The sequence below is a fragment of the Pelobates fuscus genome, chromosome 2 (genome assembly GCF_036172605.1).
Source record: "Pelobates fuscus isolate aPelFus1 chromosome 2, aPelFus1.pri, whole genome shotgun sequence".
Lineage (NCBI taxonomy): Eukaryota > Metazoa > Chordata > Amphibia > Anura > Pelobatidae > Pelobates > Pelobates fuscus.
In genome coordinates this window covers 358,650,776-358,656,775 of record NC_086318.1, presented here as the reverse complement: position 1 = coordinate 358,656,775, position 6,000 = coordinate 358,650,776, and the positions used below count along the sequence as shown (strand labels likewise).

The following is a 6,000-nucleotide window of genomic DNA, read 5'->3' as shown; positions in this document are numbered from 1 at the left end:
GTCATGTTTTGCTCTATAAAGAGAAACATTAACTGTCTTAGAAAATAGATCCATGATAAAGAGTCTGAATCCTGACTCCCCCTCCCCATCCACCGTGAACATTTAAAATTGTAGCACCAGGATGGCCGAGTGGTTAAGGCGTTGGACTTAAGATCAAACCCCACTCCTGGTACACGATGTGTTCAAGTGACACTAATGGTTTTAACAATCCCAAATATTATTGACCTCTTGGAAAATTTTCGTTATTCGGAATCTACTCAACCCGTTTCAAATTCAGAAATCAAACTACAAAGGATATTTGCTGCAACTATTTGTCTAAATCGAACCAAAAAGGCTTCTGTAAAATTTCTGAGATCATACAGAAATATCAACTTTCCTATGCAACTTCTCTTTTATTTCATGCCAAAATCCATACCCAAAAAGAGACATGCTAAGTGCACCACTTTGCTTGACAGCATCATATTACTCTGAATTCAACACAGTAAGAGACAGGTCTGTAATGCTAAAGAATTGAAATTTTAAATGCCCTGCTAGATATTCACACCAAATCTAAAGGGAAACTGGCAATTTTTAGGATTTTCACTAATTTCTTTACTACTTATCCCTAGATTTGACAAACATCTATTTGTAAGGCATGAAAAAGAAAAGTAAATGAAGAAATCCATAACTCTTTGTCCCGTAACCAGGTACCTCCATCAATGCTCCCTTCCAAAATGGAATCCTTTCCTCCTGGCATTCAGCATAGACCGAACATACAGAGAAGTGGATTGATGAAACACTGTTTCGCTTTGTTCTCTACATTAGCAATGCTATCCCTGGCTTTGCCTAGTCTGAAGTAGATTATGATGTCATTTGCTAACTCTATATTATGCACTTAAAAGAAAACAGAGCATTTCATGAAAAACGGTTAACACAAGTTAGTGGTGATTTTCAATGCCTCATTTAAATGCATCAATTTAGGAGAAGTGACAGCTCCCCTTTAATTTTATTTCTTGAACTAGTCATGTTTTGCTCTATAAAGAGAAACATTAACTGTCTTAGAAAATAGATCCATGATAAAGAGTCTGAATCCTGACTCCCCCTCCCCATCCACCGTGAACATTTAAAAGTGTAGCACCAGGATGGCCAAGTGGTTAAGGCGTTGGACTTAAGATCCAATGGATGAATGTCCGCGTGGGTTCAAACCCCACTCCTGGTACAAACCCCACTCCTGGTACACGATGTGTTCAAGTGACACCAATGTTTTTAACAATCCCAAATATTATTGATCCCTTGGAAAATTTTCGTTATTCGGATTCTACTCAACCCGTTTCAAATTCAGAAATCAAACTACAAAGGATATTTGCTGCAACTATTTGTCTAAATCGAACCAAAAAGGCTTCTGTAAAATTTCTGAGATCATACAGAAATATCAACTTTCCTATGCAATTTCTCTTTTATCTTTTATTTCATGCCAAAATCCATACCCAAAAAGAGACATGCTAAGTGCACCACTTTGCTTGACAGCATCATATTACTCTGAATTCAACACAGTAAGAGACAGGTCTGTAATGCTAAAGAATTGAAATTTTAAATGCCCTGCTAGATATTCACACCAAATCTAAAGGGAAACTGGCAATTTTTAGGATTTTCACTAATTTCTTTACTACTTATCCCTAGATTTGACAAACATCTATTTGTAAGGCATGAAAAAGAAAAGTAAATGAAGAAATCCATAACTCTTTGTCCCGTAACCAGGTACCTCCATCAATGCTCCCTTCCAAAATGGAATCCTTTCCTCCTGGCATTCAGCATAGACTGAACATACAGAGAAGTGGATTGATGAAACACTGTTTCGCTTTGTTCTCTACATTAGCAATGCTATCCCTGGCTTTGCCTAGTCTGAAGTAGATTATGATGTCATTTGCTAACTCTTTATTATGCACTTAAAAGAAAACAGAGCATTTCATGAAAAACGGTTAACACAAGTTAGTGGTGATTTTCAATGCCTCATTTAAATGCATCAATTTAGGAGAAGTGACAGCTCCCCTTTAATTTTATTTCTTGAACTAGTCATGTTTTGCTCTATAAAGAGAAACATTAACTGTCTTAGAAAATAGATCCATGATAAAGAGTCTGAATCCTGACTCCCCCTCCCCATCCACCGTGAACGTTTAAAATTGTAGCACCAGGATGGCCGAGTGGTTAAGGCGTTGGACTTAAGATCAAACCCCACTCCTGGTACACGATGTGTTCAAGTGACACTAATGGTTTTAACAATCCCAAATATTATTGACCTCTTGGAAAATTTTCGTTATTCGGATTCTACTCAACCCGTTTCAAATTCAGAAATCAAACTACAAAGGATATTTGCTGCAACTATTTGTCTAAATCGAACCAAAAAGGCTTCTGTAAAATTTCTGAGATCATACAGAAATATCAACTTTCTTATGCAATTTCTCTTTTATTTCATGCCAAAATCCATACCCAAAAAGAGACATGCTAAGTGCACCACTTTGCTTGACAGCATCATATTACTCTGAATTCAACACAGTAAGAGACAGGTCTGTAATGCTAAAGAATTGAAATTTTAAATGCCCTGCTAGATATTCACACCAAATCTAAAGGGAAACTGGCAATTTTTAGGATTTTCACTAATTTCTTTACTACTTATCCCTAGATTTGACAAACATCTATTTGTAAGGCATGAAAAAGAAAAGTAAATGAAGAAATCCATAACTCTTTGTCCCGTAACCAGGTACCTCCATCAATGCTCCCTTCCAAAATGGAATCCTTTCCTCCTGGCATTCAGCATAGACCGAACATACAGAGAAGTGGATTGATGAAACACTGTTTCGCTTTGTTCTCTACATTAGCAATGCTATCCCTGGCTTTGCCTAGTCTGAAGTAGATTATGATGTCATTTGCTAACTCTTTATTATGCACTTAAAAGAAAACAGAGCATTTCATGAAAAACGGTTAACACAAGTTAGTGGTGATTTTCAATGCCTCATTTAAATGCATCAATTTAGGAGAAGTGACAGCTCCCCTTTAATTTTATTTCTTGAACTAGTCATGTTTTGCTCTATAAAGAGAAACATTAACTGTCTTAGAAAATAGATCCATGATAAAGAGTCTGAATCCTGACTCCCCCTCCCCATCCACCGTGAACATTTAAAAGTGTAGCACCAGGATGGCCAAGTGGTTAAGGCGTTGGACTTAAGATCCAATGGATGAATGTCCGCGTGGGTTCAAACCCCACTCCTGGTACAAACCCCACTCCTGGTACAAACCCCACTCCTGGTACACGATGTGTTCAAGTGACACCAATGTTTTTAACAATCCCAAATATTATTGATCCCTTGGAAAATTTTCGTTATTCGGATTCTACTCAACCCGTTTCAAATTCAGAAATCAAACTACAAAGGATATTTGCTGCAACTATTTGTCTAAATCGAACCAAAAAGGCTTCTGTAAAATTTCTGAGATCATACAGAAATATCAACTTTCCTATGCAATTTCTCTTTTATCTTTTATTTCATGCCAAAATCCATACCCAAAAAGAGACATGCTAAGTGCACCACTTTGCTTGACAGCATCATATTACTCTGAATTCAACACAGTAAGAGACAGGTCTGTAATGCTAAAGAATTGAAATTTTAAATGCCCTGCTAGATATTCACACCAAATCTAAAGGGAAACTGGCAATTTTTAGGATTTTCACTAATTTCTTTACTACTTATCCCTAGATTTGACAAACATCTATTTGTAAGGCATGAAAAAGAAAAGTAAATGAAGAAATCCATAACTCTTTGTCCCGTAACCAGGTACCTCCATCAATGCTCCCTTCCAAAATGGAATCCTTTCCTCCTGGCATTCAGCATAGACTGAACATACAGAGAAGTGGATTGATGAAACACTGTTTCGCTTTGTTCTCTACATTAGCAATGCTATCCCTGGCTTTGCCTAGTCTGAAGTAGATTATGATGTCATTTGCTAACTCTTTATTATGCACTTAAAAGAAAACAGAGCATTTCATGAAAAACGGTTAACACAAGTTAGTGGTGATTTTCAATGCCTCATTTAAATGCATCAATTTAGGAGAAGTGACAGCTCCCCTTTAATTTTATTTCTTGAACTAGTCATGTTTTGCTCTATAAAGAGAAACATTAACTGTCTTAGAAAATAGATCCATGATAAAGAGTCTGAATCCTGACTCCCCCTCCCCATCCACCGTGAACATTTAAAATTGTAGCACCAGGATGGCCGAGTGGTTAAGGCGTTGGACTTAAGATCAAACCCCACTCCTGGTACACGATGTGTTCAAGTGACACTAATGGTTTTAACAATCCCAAATATTATTGACCTCTTGGAAAATTTTCGTTATTCGGATTCTACTCAACCCGTTTCAAATTCAGAAATCAAACTACAAAGGATATTTGCTGCAACTATTTGTCTAAATCGAACCAAAAAGGCTTCTGTAAAATTTCTGAGATCATACAGAAATATCAACTTTCCTATGCAATTTCTCTTTTATTTCATGCCAAAATCCATACCCAAAAAGAGACATGCTAAGTGCACCACTTTGCTTGACAGCATCATATTACTCTGAATTCAACACAGTAAGAGACAGGTCTGTAATGCTAAAGAATTGAAATTTTAAATGCCCTGCTAGATATTCACACCAAATCTAAAGGGAAACTGGCAATTTTTAGGATTTTCACTAATTTCTTTACTACTTATCCCTAGATTTGACAAACATCTATTTGTAAGGCATGAAAAAGAAAAGTAAATGAAGAAATCCATAACTCTTTGTCCCGTAACCAGGTACCTCCATCAATGCTCCCTTCCAAAATGGAATCCTTTCCTCCTGGCATTCAGCATAGACTGAACATACAGAGAAGTGGATTGATGAAACACTGTTTCGCTTTCTTCTCTACATTAGCAATGCTATCCCTGGCTTTGCCTAGTCTGAAGTAGATTATGATGTCATTTTCTAACTCTTTATTATGCACTTAAAAGAAAACAGAGCATTTCATGAAAAACGGTTAACACAAGTTAGTGGTGATTTTCAATGCCTCATTTAAATGCATCAATTTAGGAGAAGTGACAGCTCCCCTTTAATTTTATTTCTTGAACTAGTCATGTTTTGCTCTATAAAGAGAAACATTAACTGTCTTAGAAAATAGATCCATGATAAAGAGTCTGAATCCTGACTCCCCCTCCCCATCCACCGTGAACATTTAAAATTGTAGCACCAGGATGGCCGAGTGGTTAAGGCGTTGGACTTAAGATCAAACCCCACTCCTGGTACACGATGTGTTCAAGTGACACTAATGGTTTTAACAATCCCAAATATTATTGACCTCTTGGAAAATTTTCGTTATTCGGATTCTACTCAACCCGTTTCAAATTCAGAAATCAAACTACAAAGGATATTTGCTGCAACTATTTGTCTAAATCGAACCAAAAAGGCTTCTGTAAAATTTCTGAGATCATACAGAAATATCAACTTTCCTATGCAATTTCTCTTTTATTTCATGCCAAAATCCATACCCAAAAAGAGACATGCTAAGTGCACCACTTTGCTTGACAGCATCATATTACTCTGAATTCAACACAGTAATAGACAGGTCTGTAATGCTAAAGAATTGAAATTTTAAATGCCCTGCTAAATATTCACACCAAATCTAAAGGGAAACTGGCAATTTTTAGGATTTTCACTAATTTCTTTACTACTTATCCCTAGATTTGACAAACATCTATTTGTAAGGCATGAAAAAGAAAAGTAAATGAAGAAATCCATAACTCTTTGTCCCGTAACCAGGTACCTCCATCAATGCTCCCTTCCAAAATGGAATCCTTTCCTCCTGGCATTCAGCATAGACTGAACATACAGAGAAGTGGATTGATGAAACACTGTTTCGCTTTCTTCTCTACATTAGCAATGCTATCCCTGGCTTTGCCTAGTCTGAAGTAGATTATGATGTCATTTGCTAACTCTTTATTATGCACTTAAAA

General features: G+C 36.6%; 2 non-coding genes across 2 annotated transcripts; both read left to right on the top strand.

Annotated features, from left to right (window-relative positions):
- Positions 1 to 1,115: 1,115 nt before the first annotated feature.
- TRNAL-UAA (transfer RNA leucine (anticodon UAA)) lies at positions 1,116 to 1,198 on the top strand. Its single transcript has one exon. It is a non-coding gene; the product is annotated as a tRNA-Leu (tRNA).
- Positions 1,199 to 3,166: 1,968 nt separating this feature from the next.
- Positions 3,167 to 3,249, top strand: TRNAL-UAA (transfer RNA leucine (anticodon UAA)). The gene has a single exon. It is a non-coding gene; the product is annotated as a tRNA-Leu (tRNA).
- Positions 3,250 to 6,000: the final 2,751 nt, after the last annotated feature.